Source organism: Aedes aegypti, chromosome 1, assembly GCF_002204515.2.
Source record: "Aedes aegypti strain LVP_AGWG chromosome 1, AaegL5.0 Primary Assembly, whole genome shotgun sequence".
Classification (NCBI taxonomy): domain Eukaryota; kingdom Metazoa; phylum Arthropoda; class Insecta; order Diptera; family Culicidae; genus Aedes; species Aedes aegypti.
In genome coordinates this window covers 52433985-52448134 of record NC_035107.1, presented here as the reverse complement: position 1 = coordinate 52448134, position 14150 = coordinate 52433985, and the positions used below count along the sequence as shown (strand labels likewise).

Below are 14150 nucleotides of genomic sequence, written 5' to 3'. Positions count from 1 at the left end.
TTCCCACATAAACCAAAAGCTCTTCATTTGAAACCTTCTACTACACGGAAAAAAAATCAGTTCCCGGATTCATAAACAAAAGTCATGAATTCATAAACTTTCATGTTTATGAACTATAAACTATATAAACTATATAAACTATAAACCGGATTCATAAACTAAAAGTCATGAAATCGTGAGTATTATGCAAGAATTTGTATGCTCAGGGCGTTACACAAATCTAACTGTCACTTCCCGCATAAACTGGAACAATATAGTCACTGTTTCCGAAACTATCCGCAACTATTTGCGACAATTACTGAACAGTTCCATATCACATCCAAAATAACAATATACGCACTGTACCATAAACGATTTTTACAGTTTGGTGAATGGTAATTGGGAAAATAATAATGTGGGGAATAAGTTATGTAACCTTAAAAAAACGCCGATTTTTTCGAACAAAATTTGTCGATGACAATCTGCCAAATGATTGGAATACTATCCATTTTTTGCTAGATTCACTGTGCCACAAACAGTTGAGGAATTGTTGAACTATAAAGCCTCAATAAAACTAATAATGTTTGTGTAATCATTCATTTACTGTGTGGTATGGTACTTTCACCCTATGTTTTATTGTGCTGTTATGTTTGTACATTATATTTTAAAACGTTCTTATTCCTTCATAAAAAAATATAAAACGCAAAGTTAAAATTAAATTTTTATCGCTTTTATTTCACTGTTTCCTCAGCAATAGCGGAATAATTGCTAGGTTTCAATAATTGATTCTGCCAGTGCTAGTTGTTGTTATTTGCTGAGGGGGACTTTAACACGAGGGTCATTCGTCCCGTAATCCAGTGCCAGTCCAAAACATTAGTCCTCCTTAAATGACCTCGTCGTTTTACCTGACCTGCAACATCAGACATCCTTTCGCTTTGGATCCTTGGAAGAGTCGTCTACTTTATGAAAAGATGATAGGTTCTATAGAAGACAAAGAAACATAGGGAGAGTGTACCAGTTATGGTCATAGTGGTTCCCTATTTGGTCATACGTGAAATGCCGATCAGTTTCACATTTTAAATCTTTTTTAATGTTTAAATATCAAGATATATCTTAAATCTTATTACTACAACACACACAATTTTTTAAAATGTGAAAACATTCAAGTAATCCCGTATGGCGAAATAAGGAACCACTATGTCCATAACTGGTACACCTGCCCTAATTAGAATATGAAAATATCGTATATCTGGTAAAAATACTTACGAATCCGATCCCGACCACATAAGCGGCTATCCGATTGGTCACTCACGTGGGGTTGGTATTGGCACCGGACACAGTTGCGCAGGGAACGTTGAGTGCAAAGTGATATTTCGCATGATCATTTGATTCTTTTTCCGTCGATTTCAAAGCGTCGCCTACTGTCCTACTACCGATCGGTGGGGTTGGGTTGTTGCTCGCTGTCGTGCAAATCCACGGACCTTTTACCAATGTAGTTTACTCACCGTCGGTGGTCTTCCATCAGCTCGATCAATTTTCAGATGTTCCTATGCGTGACTGAGAAATCGAAATGCTGCACCCTGATGTCCGAATAATATCTTCCGACGGAAGATGAAACGACCCCAGTGGACAGATTCACGGAGCACTGCCGGAATAACATTGTAAACTTGGTTTCTGTCCAAAGGGTAAATCAACAACGGAACCGAAGCAAAAATATGATGGATTAGTTTTTCGTTTATTTTTTTAACTACACTGAACCAACAAATATCATAGAAAATATTAAAAACCTCACATACCCTTGCGATAATTAAAATCCGATTCATTTTATGTGCATCTAATGATATTCATTCAAAGAACACATAAAACTCATTATGATGTTTAATACCATTCATATACCAATACTATGAATTGTATATGAACAAAAGTCATGTACGTAATCCGATGAATGTTATGTGATTACCCGATGTGAAAATTCGTTCTTATTATTTCCTTATTTTATTCGTACTTTCGTGATTGCGAGTTTCATAATTTGATTGTGGTGGATTTAAGTCGCTTTAAATTATAAGCGACATCAATTGGAATTATAACGTCACGGTAAAAAAAAGGGTAAGTAAAATATTCATAACACAAATTGGATGTGAATGAATTATGGAATTTAATTTACGGGAAACATCTTTTTGATTGTAAGCTGGAGATGGCGGAACAAGGACGAAAGAAAAAAAAATGCTCAGTACACACAGCAGTGTTCAAAATCGTATGGGATGTGTTGTTTTAACTTAAAATTATACCAATCAATGTGATTGGCTATTCATTGTAATTAATAGTTTACTAAATAAACGATGTTTCAATTTAAATTGTATTGTAAATTCTACTAATATCTGAAATGAAAGCATCGACAATTTATTATACTATTATATAGAAATCACTGACATTACTAATATTTGTCATCTGAATTTAACATAACATTCATTGGCAACATCCAATGGTTCTTATCTTCAATATGCATGAAATGTATGTGTTTTATCAGATGAATCTAATTAAAACGAAATCGCACAAGTTCATGTGATAAATTGATGAGCGTTATGTGAAAAGCTATATGGAAAAAAACTAAATGTGTTTTCAGATAAATCGGACATGATTACTTGGTTCAGTGTACATAAACACAACAGCTAACACGCTTAAAACGTTTAACACACCATGTAGTCATAATTTTAAATTACAATCATTTTATTATTATTAAACTCGTAAATTTTTTTTGTCATGTTTGATGTTTGTAATTCAGAAGGCAATGAAAGCTATAAACTGTTTAAAAACCAGTAACCGTGGATCGTAATGTGCGATTTCCACAGGATCTGTATTGTATATTTTGGGAGTGTTCAATTTAATCACGTACCATTTATTGAACGGTAGCTTTATGATTTAACTATTTATCACAATTATCTATCCCCAAAACGTTTCACAATATGCAAACACTTCAATATATTGTAACTGCTTGATGTAGATTGCTTAGACCATTCTTTATAGTTTTAAGCTGTAGCATTCATACTGTTCAACGTATAAAGCACTGTTTGTAGAACGTTAACCTTAACCGTTAAGGGTAGTTTACTGTTTGAAATGTTTGACAATCTGTAATTTTCTATGCGGGTTTCTTCATCAAAGTCAGCGCGTCTCATGGCGATCGGTGATTTTTTCTAGTGAAATTATAAAAAAAAGTTTTGTTTTTGAAAAAGTTTAAATTCAAGACACTGCTCTTCGGAACCTTGCCATCGTATCGATGACATTCTTGGCGAGATTTCCGTAAGTTCCCACATTGTGTCACGACACAATCAATCTGCCGGAGCTGTTAGATGTTCCAAAATATACTTACAAGCCTTCATCCTGATTTTGCAGAACCACGCAATGTTTGGCTTTGAGCGAAGATTTCGCTTCACAAATTCGTCGGCAATTCTAACTGTTCGGATGTGATGCCTTCCCTATGTCTTATAGCAGAGCAGCTCACAAAAAGCCTTCGGCAGTTGGATGTTCCAGTTCACTTTTCACATCCACAGTGTTGTTAAGGAGTGTTCCATTACTTATGCAATCCACCATCATTTTGTGAGCCCAGGGACCATTTGTCATATCAATTAATGTTTGAAACAATATTTTGCGTACAAACCTAACCACTGAATGTTCGCGATCCTGCTAAAGATTTGGCACTCGTTAGGTTGACAATTGTGGAATGTGTTCGCGGTTTATTACGGAACTACCGGCACAAAAGTCGCAACGATTTAAATTTTCATTTCATTTGTTTACCAATAGCAAATATAAACTGCGATTCTGCTTTTCGTATAATTTTGAGCAGAAAAACCGACTGTGTTATCCTAGGGTGATTAGTTCGAACGCGCTTCCTTTCGTTTTTCGATTATCTAAAAATACAGTACCACCCAGTACAGTTTTTCAATGGGCACAGTACAGTTTTTCAATAGGCGTGATTTTTTTTTACGCGTATCGTTATTTTATACAATTCGATGACCCTGGAGGGATCGGTTTTGCTTTTTACTGGTTTTTGAGCAAAAATATTACTGCACAATCGACAAGCATTTCGCGAAATACTATTTATACTATAAATAAGCTATTGTTTTCTCTTTTGATTGCCGGCATTCAAAAGATTAATTTGAAAACGCTTAAACAACAAATATTTATGGTCTATCGCCAACTTTCTAGGCGAATCCTGACAATATACCTTCCCCAACCTCCAACTCCGTAGCACTTCTGAGGGTGTCGCTGAGTCGGTGGCCTCTCATTAAGTAAGTGCTATATCAACATTTCCTTCCCCTATCCCTAGTTACGGTAAAGATGGGCGTGGTCGGGAATAGCGATATTCATGCTTTTAGTATTCTTGTTTATGATTTGAACAAGGTATACTCCCCTGCCTTGTTCTTGAAAGTAGTCAGGATGAGATTATTAAAAAGAAACATGAATGTTGCTAGTATCCAATCTACAAAGTATACCGTAACTACGCTAACGCTAACGCTAAATATAAACTGGGATTTAAATTGACGTATAATGTTTCGTTTTCATGAAATGAGTTCACGATTCAGGGATCCTTCTTTATGATTTCATGACTCAACTTTCCACTTTTCAACACCAAAATCGGAATCATAAATGACAGCCATCTAAATACATGAATAGTGCTTATGTTTCCATGAATTTTATTCAGGGTTCCAGCATACATGCTTCATGATTTGAGGATTCCAGCTGACATTTTTCTTCGCTTTAAATTGAAAACGAAACGTACAGCCGGCGTTACGGTAAAATGCTGCATGATTTCATGACTTTTGGTCATGGTGTATTTTCATAACATGAAAACACAATTCCCTCCCGAAATCATGACTCATTCTCCTTATTTGGAGTGCGGAATTTTTACCCGTGTAGACATGTTGTTACGATGAGAGGGGTTGCAATAAATTGGTCAGATGAAGTTAAGTGTCTAGGGCTCGTGCTAGATAAAAATGTAACTTTCAAAAATCAGATTGAGGGCATTCAAGCCAATAATATAAAATATCTGTATCCACTTATTAACAGAAAATCGAAACTTTGTATTAAGAACAAGCAATGCGTTTTTATATTTGCAATCTGCAATCGAAATGTCATTTGTTTCTAAAGATATTTATTTAAGTGAGTGTATAACATTTTTTGTTATATTTTTCTCACATGGTTACGTTAATTCTAAAGAAGGGAAATCATCCATACAAATAAAAGAACTTATAATGCAAATGATTAACTTGAAGACCACAATCAAGAGTCAAGTCAAGAATTTATGTTATGATAGGTGACATTATCTTCAATTAATAATTTTTGGAAGTGTGACAACCATTTTCTTGGCGTCACATTCCCACTCCGAATCTATTCATCAATATAATGTAGTGAGAACAGTTTCTTTGCCTCTTCTGCAAACAATTTTCGATGATATTTTATTAATTTTGATCAGCCGCATTTGTAACTTGTAAATGATGATATCGATAGATTTCAAAAATATAAGAAACACATGATGATTTGAGATTTTTGAAAATGTCCCTTCTTATGAGGTTTTTAAACGAGGCACGGGGCAAGAGTGCCACTCGTATGGGGCAAGAAGACCACCAGAGCAAAATGCCACAAATTTTGTATATTATTATTTCCCCGCCTAAACGATAAATTGTAGAGTAAGTAAAGATAAAAACTGAGGGATAAAAGTAGACTTTTAGTTAAAAAGTAATTTTACGAAAATAATTTAGTTTTCATCTTATTTGACTGTAACAATAATAGTAAAAATTTTTAGAAACCATTTTGAATGTCCAAGATGGTTTATTTTGATTTTATTTTGTAGAAAACGTTGATTGAATGCAATATTAAACAAGAAAAATAAAAGTTCATTTGATTTTATATGAGAAAATTGCGGTGTCCCTCTTGCCCCATAAGACATACTATTATTATATATGTAAAATTTAATGTCAAAAGTACTTTTTCGAAAAAATTTCCTCACAGCTATATTAAACAATTGAAAATCATCAATACTGTGCGGAAAAATCAATATGTTTTGCATTTATTGGGAGTTAAACCTTGTTTTCCAGTCCTACAGTCTTATAATATTTCGCATATTTTGCGTTGGTGAGTTAAAAACATTTTTCTATTTTTTTGTACTAAACATTTTTAACTGTAATATTTACACAATCCTCAATTAATACTCAATTTATACTTATCCTGTGTTAAACATCAAAAAATTGATTTGAACTACGTGAAATTAGAGGTGGCACTATTGCCCCGGGTGTCCTTCTTGCCCCATGTCCCCCTATATGTGTACAACCAAACTCCCCTACACAAATCCTTAGCGCAGTGTTTTGGGAGCACTTTCACAGTTATTACCCAAAAATTTGCTTTGCCAAAGTAGCCATTTTGCATTATTATTTGTACACGATACGCGAGCACGATTATTCTTCATGGCCAAGCAAGTGTAGAAAACGAAAATATTCTGCATCGACTTGGAAACAAACTAAGATTCCTTCAACATGGGTTTGCTGTATAGTCGCAGAAGTGACATTAAGCTAACGAAGGCCCTTTACATTATTGTGCTGATCATTTAGGCAAGTTTTGAGGCTTTGAGGCTGCTTGGGCACGTCAGGAGTTAATCATCAATATTAACCTCCTTTTCCCGAGCAGCCTAGATAGCCGCGTAGTGTCGGTAGCGGTTGTTTCAACTGGCTAAGAATTAACACTACGGACTGCCTGTTCCGGTGGTAAAAGTCCACCTCACAGGTGACCCCTAATTTATGGTGTGATGCGTACCGTGCCTAAGAATGAATGGTTAGGGGGGTCTAAATAAAACCTAACCGCAAACGGAGCCTGTGGTGTACCAGGGCGCCCTCCACAGTATTGAGTCCTTCCTGTGCTACCCGGAGCAATGGTGCAGGTGACCTTGTGTTTCTCCGAGATAATCGGCTGCCCTTCTTCAGTCTCTATCCTGAGGCTTAATAAGGGTGGGATTATGAATATGTTGACATTTAATTTAAATTATCACCTATATGGATTCGCATTATGCGTTTTACACAGTGTATTCTGTGCTATTTCGCCTTTGGCGACTTTAAATAGATACCGATCTGGTTTTTTCGTTGCTGGTCTTTTTCGTGCTGAGATTGCAAAAAGCTTAATCCTGCCTAGTTTGGGTAGTGGCTACGGTTAGGTTAGCTCAGATCAATCTTCAGCATAAAAGAACAGCAACGATCAATCTTTGCAGACTCATGCAAAATGGTGCAGCCCAAGTAACGCTAGTTCAAGAACCCTACTTTCGTAGAGGGAACTTCTATCTAGGTAACCTTGTGGACCCAGTTTTTGCTACTTTTAGCAAGCTTGAAATGGCAAACTCGCGCTCCATGCCCCGCGCATGCGTGCTAGTTAATAAAGCAATCGTTGCTACACTCATTTCTGAGTTAACAACCAGAGATGTATGTGCTGTCACAATCGATGTTTCTGTTGGTGACCTCAACAGGAAATACGTCTATTGTTCGGTATATTTACCACATGATGAACCATCCCCAACGGATGACTTCAAACGAGTTGTCGTACACTGCTTAACAAAAGGCCTTCCGCTGATTGTGGGCAGTGATGCCAATGCTCATCACATCATCTTGGGCAGCTCGGATATCAATTTGAGAGGCTCCAGTCTGATGGAATACTTAAGTAGTACAGACCTTGGATTACTTAACATAGGCAATCGCCCAACCTTCATGGTTTCTAATAGAGAAGAAGTGTTAGACATAACGCTCTGCTCGAATAGAATCAGTCACGAGTTGACGAATTGGCATGTATCAGATGAGGAATCATTATCTGATCATCGCTACATCTTCTTTGAACATTCAAATGTAACTGCGCAGACTTTGCGTTTTAGGAATCCCCGGTCAACAAACTGGGAACTTTACATTGAATTGGTTGCGACCAAATTTCATGGATATTCTCCGTCCATTGAAAATCCAAGTGATCTGGATGATGCCGTTGATACAACAACATCCTACATTATGGAAGCTTTTGAAGAAGCATGTCCTCTGCGGTCTGTAAAGACTACAAGAGGGACCCCATGGTGGAATTCCGATCTGACTAGACTCAGGAAACAATGTAGAAGGAGTTGGAACAGACGCCGTTCAGCTGGATCAGAGTCGTTCAAGTCAGCTCGCAAGGCTTACAAGAAGGCTCTTCGTTCTGCTGAACGATTCGGCTGGAAAAACCTTTGTACAAATGTTTCCAGTTTGAGTGAAGTCAGTCGGTTGAACAAAATTCTTGCAAAATCTAAGGATTTCCAAGTGAACGAAATTCGCTTACCTAATGGTGACTTTACTTCTTCCGATGAAGAAGTTTTAGAATGTTTATTCAATACACACTTCCCCGGATGTGTGGACATAGCATCTACGGATGAACCAAATGTCTTTTCATGTAGTTACGAGTCTCTGGCCTCGGCTCGCAGTATCGTAACTACTGAATCGATTCAATGGGCACTTAATGGTTTTGCTCCTTTCAAATCTCCAGGAGCGGATGGGATTTATCCTGTTCTGCTCCAAAAGGGGTTTGAGTTTATCAAACATGTTTTGAAAAAGCTACTTGTAAGCAGTTTTGCTACCGGGTATATTCCCAGATCCTGGCGTGATATTACTGTAAAGTTTATCCCGAAAGGGGGACGTGCGTCGTATGAAGAAGCGAAGAGTTTTAGACCAATCAGTCTGACCTCTTTTCTTCTGAAATGTCTGGAACGCATTATCGATCATCACATCCGTGATGTTTATTTGGCAAACATGCCTCTTCATGTGAATCAACATGCTTACCAATCTGGAAAGTCCACTGTGACTCTTTTACACAAAGTTGTATACGATATCGAGAAAGCATTCGCTCAGAAGCAATCCTGCTTGGGTGTTTTCTTGGATATTGAGGGTGCCTTTGATAACGTGTCTTTCGATGCCATATTGGAGGCCGCACGAAACCATGGGCTACCTACAATGATTACCAATTGGATTCATCAAATGCTCAAAAACCGACATCTCTTCTCGACATTGCGTCAAGCAGCGATTCAAAAATTGAGTGTTTGCGGATGCCCCCAAGGGGGAGTCTTGTCACCACTTTTGTGGAATCTCGTAGCAGATACCCTATTGAGGCAACTCAATAATTGCGGTTTTCCAACTTATGGATTTGCCGACGACTATCTAGCTCTGATAGTTGGTATGTGCATAAGCACCCTATTCGACCTGACGCAAAGTGCTCTTCAAGTAGTCGAGAGTTGGTGTCGCCAATATGGCCTTTCGGTTAACCCGAATAAAACATCTATTGTTCTGTTTACGGAAAGACGAAACCGCGATGGAATTCGACCTTTACGTCTTTTTGGCACTGAGATTAATGTGACTGATCAAGTAAAGTATGTCGGAGTCATTCTAGATTCCAAACTTTTATGGACAGCTCACATTGATTTCAGAGTCAAAAAAGCTTGTATGGCCTTCGGTCAATGCCGGCGAACCTTTGGTAAAACTTGGGGCCTCAAACCCAAATATATCAAATGGATTTACACAACAGTTGTTCGACCAATATTGGCATATGGATGTCTTGTGTGGTGGCAAAAGGACGAAGAGAGAACAATCCAATCAAAATTGGGCCATCTCCAAAGGATGTGCTTGATGGCGATGTCTGGTGCGTTCTCTACAACTCCCACAGCAGCGCTCGAGGCCCTTTTCGACGTTGCGCCACTACACATATATCTTAAACAAGAAGCACTTTCTTGCTCTTACCGTTTATGGGTACTGGATCTACTGGAGAAAAATCCAGTGAATCGTAGATCTACACACACTTCGTTGTTTCCACTTTTGGTGAATTGGGACAAAATTGTCCTTGCTCCAAGTGATCTCACAATTGCTTGTAACTTTCCTTACAGGACATTTACCACACAATTCCCTTCACGGGAAGAGTGGACGTCTGGCTATTTGGAAAGAAGTATATCAAACAATATAGTATGTTACACTGATGGCTCCCTTCTTGAAGGTAGAGCTGGTGCAGGAGTATATTCTCGTGAGCTAACGCTGAATCAGTTTTACTCACTTGGTAGAAACTGCACCGTTTTTCAGGCGGAAATATTTGCTCTTATGTGTGGAGTGCAATCAGCACTTCAACAGCGCGTAATGGGTAAAGTCATATACTTCTGTTCAGATAGTCAGGCTGCTATAAAAGCTCTCGCTTCGGCCAACTCAAGGTCGAAGCTTGTTATCGCATGTCGAACTCAAATTGAGGAACTGAATTCAGTCAACTCTGTAAACCTTGTATGGGTACCTGGCCATTCTTCCATCGCTGGAAATGAATTGGCTGATGAGCTAGCTCGCGATGGAGCATCGCATGACTTCATTGGCCCTGATCCGGCTATTCCAATTTCGAAGTGCTGGGTGAAGCTTCAGATGAACTCTTGGGCGGCAACTCAGCACAAGCAATATTGGAATAGTTTGGAGTCGTGTCGTCAAACAAAATTGTATATTACTGAGCCATCTCCAAAAGTGGCGAAGTATTTAACAAATCTGTCAAAGCAGAATTGCAGTCTCTTGGTCAGAGCGTTGACAGGCCACTGCCGACTCAACTATCACATGGCAAATATTCAGCGTGCTGACTCATTTGTGTGTGATAGTTGTGACTCCGATTATGGAACTTCGTATCACCTGATATGTAACTGTCCAGTTTTTGCGCAAATGCGATTCCAATTACTTGGTAAACACTTATTAAGTGAAACTGAATACAGAAGCCTGAATCTTCAGGACATCCTGTTATTCTTAACCCGCTGTGGTAATGAGCTATAGGCTCTCTTTACGCTCATGCGTTTTGCAGTGCCCTTTTTAGGGCGCTGTTCGAACCCATTGTGGTATATAGCTACATGCTCTCATTTCGCTTATGCGATCTTCCCTCTTCAAGGGACCCCACTCCTATTTCCTCCCATCTTTCCCTTCCCTTTTCTCTCCCATCGGGTAGATGATGAAATAGGCTCAAATATGGCGATGGCACAAATCTCCCAACTGGTGGGGAACGTGCCTTTGGAGCCGGCCTTCTGATACCTGCCCCATAAGACATACTATTATTATATATGTAAAATTTAATGTCAAAAGTACTTTTTCGAAAAAATTTCCTCACAGCTATATTAAACAATTGAAAATCATCAATACTGTGCGGAAAAATCAATATGTTTTGCATTTATTGGGAGTTAAACCTTGTTTTCCAGTCCTACAGTCTTATAATATTTCGCATATTTTGCGTTGGTGAGTTAAAAACATTTTTCTAATTTTTTGTACTAAACATTTTTAACTGTAATATTTACACAATCCTCAATTAATACTCAATTTATACTTATCCTGTGTTAAACATCAAAAAATTGATTTGAACTACGTGAAATTAGAGGTGGCACTATTGCCCCGGGTGTCCTTCTTGCCCCATGTCCCCCTATATGTGTACAACCAAACTCCCCTACACAAATCCTTAGCGCAGTGTTTTGGGAGCACTTTCACAGTTATTACCCAAAAATTTGCTTTGCCAAAGTAGCCATTTTGCATTATTATTTGTACACGATACGCGAGCACGATTATTCTTCATGGCCAAGCAAGTGAAGAAAACGAAAATATTCTGCATCGACTTGGAAACAAACTAAAATTCCTTCAACATGGGTTTGCTGTATAGTCGCAGAAGTGACATTAAGCTAACGAAGGCCCTTTACATTATTGTGCTGATCATTTAGGCAAGTTTTGTCCAAGAAATTGACTTCAAAGGATTTACAACTGCAAGGCAACCGCATTTGAGCCTTTCATAATTATCAAAAAAGTCAGCTCACTTTTCACACATACGATTTCAATTTTCATTTTGGAAATTATGCCTATCGTACATTATGCCAAACGTCCATTATGCCTATCGTATTTATGCTTATCATACTTATGCCTAACGTCGTGTACCCATATTTCTAGGTTTTACAAAATAATTCCAGGTTTTATAAATATTCTAATTTTATATGGCTAAAACGAAGTAATGACACATTTTAAAGAGTTTTTGTTATTTTATTTTTTCTGGCGTTAGGTCCCAACTGGGACAAAGCCTGCTTCTCAGATTAGTGTTCTTATGAGCACTTCCACAGTTATTAATTGAGAGCTTTCTTTGCCGATTGACCATTTTTGCTTGTGTATATCGTGTGGCAGGTACGAAGATACTCTTATGCCCTGGGAATCGAGAAAATTTCCTTTACGAAAAAAACCTCGACCAGTGAGATACGAACCCACGACCCTCAACATGGTCATGCTGAATAGCTGCGCGTTTACCGCTACGGCTATCTGGGTCTTGTTATAGTTGCTATTTACGCTTTTAGACATGTTTAAAGCATGCTATTCCAATATCCAATATTCCAATATGAAACAAAAACACCAAGGCAAAAAATTATTCAAATTATGTTTTGATTATCATGGTGTCTTTTACTTCGTTTGCAAGTGCTCTCCTCCTCGTAAACTGAACGGAGCTTTCAATTGCATCGGTATGCTTCTTCTTGAAAGTTTTTTTTATAACTGCGTTCTCGTGCAAAGAGATTATGTATGTAGAATTAAATGTTTGAATTTCATTCGAAAATATTCAAGAATTCTAAATTAATCATAATGGTTACGAAATTTAAATTACTTTTCTAATTAGATAACTTTTCCATGTTGAGATGTATTTTTCGATACTTTTCTTGGTGGATGGTTGAAGAATAATTTTATTTAATCACAACTCGTCAGGTCTTTAATAGTGAACATAATATTCTATCGATGCTTATATAAGTTCAGTACTAGCTTATGCGTAGTTCATACACGCAAACAAATTTTGTTGCATAATCTACCGAATCCAGGGTAGAATTGAGAACTGCACCAACGATTTTCAACCGACTACAAAAATCTGTCAAGTTTACTATAATCTGGAAAAATTTACTGAGCAGTGCAGTAAATGTGACTATGTACCTAGTAGCATTCACTACAAAGCATTGTATTTCTATCCATGACACACACCGTACAACACAGTGTGGTCAAAAGTATAATACCGAACTTGTCAAATCAAGAATGTTTCTAGTCATATATACTACAACTCTGGTTAAAGTAACAGAATATATTTTCTTATGTAGTCATGTTGACTATGTTTTGGTAGAGTTAACAGATTAATGTAGTCGGTTGAAAATCGTTGGTGCAGTTCTTAATTTTACCATGGATCCAGTAATTTCTACAATAAAATTCATTTCAGTGTATGCAAGATAGCTCACATTAATATAATCAATAAAGGGGGTCGCATACAAGCTGCAAAGCTTAAAGTTCCCCTTAAAGCTCTCCATGAAACATTGCATACAAGCTTATATACTACACTGTGTTGAATCCAAGTTAAAGCTAGCAGACGTCGTTTATGAGTCAGTAGTAGTCAGTCAGATGATTAATGAATGGCAAATTGTTATTGTATACTTTTCACTCTTCAGTTATGATCGACTAATTATCGAGTGAAATGTTATTCCCAACATTCCAAAATCGTTTTTTTCTGAAACCGAATATTTTTCAATGATTTTGTAAATTGTGCATGAAACAAGGCTGATAGAGATTGAGTCTCTTGAAAATAGGAAATTTAGAAACCTGTTGCCTGAAAAAGAAACTAATCAGGAACCAAATTGATACCAAACAGTAATTGAAAAATAAAACGAAAGCTAACACGAATCATCAGAAAAAAAAAGATTTTTCATAGAATCAGACCAAACATTTCTCTTGGATTATTTCTATTTTTTTTTCTTTCTCGTGACATTACGACAAATAATACTGCTTGTATTGCTGCGTACAGTTTCAATGATTTCCCCAAGAAATTTAATTAGAAATTCTTTCGCATATTTTCCGAAAGATTCCAATGCACTCCAACCTCTTTTAACGACCGTTTTTTTACCGACGGTTCGTTATACGACCACTTTTTTACGACCGAAATTCAGATTAACGACCGTTTTTATAATTTATCAATAAATTGAAAAGTATTCAAAATAGAGGGTCATGATGTTCAGCAAAATTGTTCAGTAGTTCAAGGGCTAACATATGGCGGTCATTGAATTGCGGAATTCTGCCACTAGGTGGCGCTAGTGAGCATCGAAATTTTGTTTTGCGGATTTCTCAGGA

The 14150-nt window shown here is 37.4% G+C and overlaps 1 protein-coding gene and 1 long non-coding RNA gene across 2 annotated transcripts in view; both read right to left on the bottom strand.

The window, feature by feature from the left end:
- The window catches only part of LOC5568402 (putative epidermal cell surface receptor), a 666851-nt gene that overhangs the window by 379378 nt on the left and 273323 nt on the right, over positions 1-14150 (bottom strand). The window lies entirely within an intron of this gene.
- Positions 688-1709, bottom strand: LOC110677954. Its single transcript, XR_002501351.1, has 2 exons — positions 1246-1709; positions 688-960 (listed from the first exon to the last, which is right to left on the bottom strand). It is a non-coding gene; the product is annotated as an uncharacterized LOC110677954 (long non-coding RNA).